Here is a 2,640-nt window from a genome sequence, read left to right on the forward strand (position 1 = left end):
TCCTGCTGATGGACGTTTGGTTTTCCAGTTTGGGACCTCCATGAAGAAAACTATTATAAATTCTTGTATGTATGTATGTATGTGTGCATGTACTTATTGTGGCACATTCTTTTACTTTTGTGTGTGTGAACACTAATTTCTGTTGGACATATTCCCAGGAGTTAGTTTCCTGGGTCTTAGGACTGATTTATCTGGAGGTTTAGAAGATACTGTCAAGCAATTTTCAAACTGTTTATACCAATTCATATGCCCACCAGCAGTGCCCGAGAGTCCCAAATGGCTGTACTTCTTTGCAGTCACTTGGTATCATCAGTCTTTGTAATTTTAACCATTCCGGTGGGTGTAGAGACAAGGACATCTTATCATCTCCAGGACCCTACTCTGAGGCGGTTATCTGTGGCTGGATAGCTGTAGTGCGGGCCTACCTGGCCCCCTAGCTTCCTGCTATAGGCAAACCCCCTGCAATCTATTTCTCACCCCGCATCCAGATCCTCTCACTTCCTTAAAGCCCTTCAATGGCTTCTAGTTGCACTCAGAAGGAAATGTCATGCTCTTCTGGTGACCTTCTAGCTTCCACTTGTCCCTTCTCGTCAGTCAGATTTCAGCCCAAATAATGCCTCCTCGGTGGGCCTTCCTTGGCTCACTGATCTAAACAATGTCCCCAGTGAACCGCTAGCTATTGAATCAATTGATAGAATTTCTACCATCTCTTACCACTACCTGCATCATCGAACTCAGTGGCTCACCTCTGAACCACCTTTTCCCACTAAACTGTGAGCTCTGTGGGAGCAGAACCTGGTGTAGCAGGTGTTCGCTGCTGAGCCCAGCACCCAGTCCAGTGTCAGGCCCATTGTAAAGCCTCCATAAGTCCTTGTCGAATGTACTTGCCTCCATCTGGGGATGGGGTCTTGAGAGACCCCAGGGCATGTTCTTTTTTTTAAGATTTTATTTATTTATTTGTCAGAGAGAGAGAGAGCACGAGCAGGGGGAGAAACAGGCTACCCGCTGAGCAAGGACCCAGATTCTGGACTCGATCCCAGGATCCCAGGATCACGACCTGAGCTGAAGGCAGATGACTAACCAACTGAGCCACCCAGGTGTCCCCACAGTGCATGTTCTTACAGCTTTTTCTCTTGTCAGCAAGCCACTGCAATTCCCAAGGAAATCAGAGATCATGGTAAATGTTATTAAAAGCAGAAGGGCCGGATACTCATGCTTCAAGGTGGGTTGGTATGGCTGGACTTCAACTCTGCAAGGAGAGTCTGACCCAGAACAGACCAAATCCACAACGTGGCAGCCAGCTACCATCACTCCAGGCTTTTTGTCACCTGTGCCTCCTGGAAACATTCACGAACTTCTCAGTCTAAATATCAACCCTTCTCTGAACATGCCCCCCCCCACTGCCCCTTCCGTGGCTTCTATAAAATCTGCCTTCCAGGAAATCCCTGGCAAGTAAAGATTTACTCTCCCCTTCCAGAGTCACCTGGGAGGGCAAGAAAGGTATTGTCACTATTTTCTCCATTTTTCTCTTGGACGACCTGGGGCATGATCTAATGGAATGTCTCCTCCCCTCCCCAGCCTGCCCCTCCTTCCCGGGATAACCCGGGGGCCTTGCCACCTCACCACTGAACAGAGATGGGCTGCGGAGAATCCATCTGCCTCTCTGAGATGGCATTTGAGAGAAAGCAGAACCAGAGAAGAGCAGCTTTTAGTGGCTTTAAAAAAAAATGAGGTCTTTCCTAAGCCATTTCTAGTCGTGTCGAGGATTGACATACCATAAAACAGGCAGGGTAATCACAGCATGTGGGGTTTAAAACCACTCTGAGAGAACGGAGGTTCTCCTAAACTCCAAAATGACAGAAATAATGGCTCCATCCCTCCCTCCCAAAAGCACACAGACACCCTTGAAATGAGACTCCTCAGAGATATCTCTCAAGGTGCTTCTCTCGTTTACACGTGCACACACGAATAAAAAGACAAATAAACACAAATGTACACAACCACCGAAGCAGAACCACACACATCCCCATACACCTCTTCTGTCCACAGGGAGCAACCCTCGCTCTGTCATCCGTTCTCTCCCTTTCTGCCCCTCTGTTTCTCTTCATTACTTAATACATACCCAGACCTCTGAAATGTCCAAACTTGGAATCCTCTTTCTGAAAGACTTGGTTTCTCTCTGTCTCTAGATGTGGATATACATATATCCACACAGGCACCGACCTTGTCTTTCTACTCACAGATTCTTTTCCACACACTGTGGAAAAGCAGCTCGTGCATTCCTGCCCCACTTGGCTCAGAGGAGAGCTTCAAGACACTCTTTCCTCAATGGAGCTGTTCCTCAGGTGGCCCACGCATGGTGGTGACTTCCATCAGCCTCTTGGCAAGGTGTCACCATGACTGAGGGCAGTAACAGGTGGTCCTGGCTTCTCTCCTTAGTGGGAAAGCATGCACAACAGTATGGCGACAGCCATATCCAGTGGAGTAAGGACCCTTCTAACTGAGGTCAGCAGAGTAGGCTTCTAGTTCTGCTCCCAGCCTCCCCTGTATGCCCACAGGCCAGACGCTTTCTTCTGTGAGCAGGAATGTTTTCATCTGCAACATGAGGGAGGCACAGCATGTGTTCTTCATACACACCAA

The sequence above is a fragment of the Ursus maritimus genome, unplaced genomic scaffold (assembly GCF_017311325.1).
Source record: "Ursus maritimus isolate PB19 unplaced genomic scaffold, ASM1731132v1 scaffold_2, whole genome shotgun sequence".
NCBI classification, from domain to species: domain Eukaryota; kingdom Metazoa; phylum Chordata; class Mammalia; order Carnivora; family Ursidae; genus Ursus; species Ursus maritimus.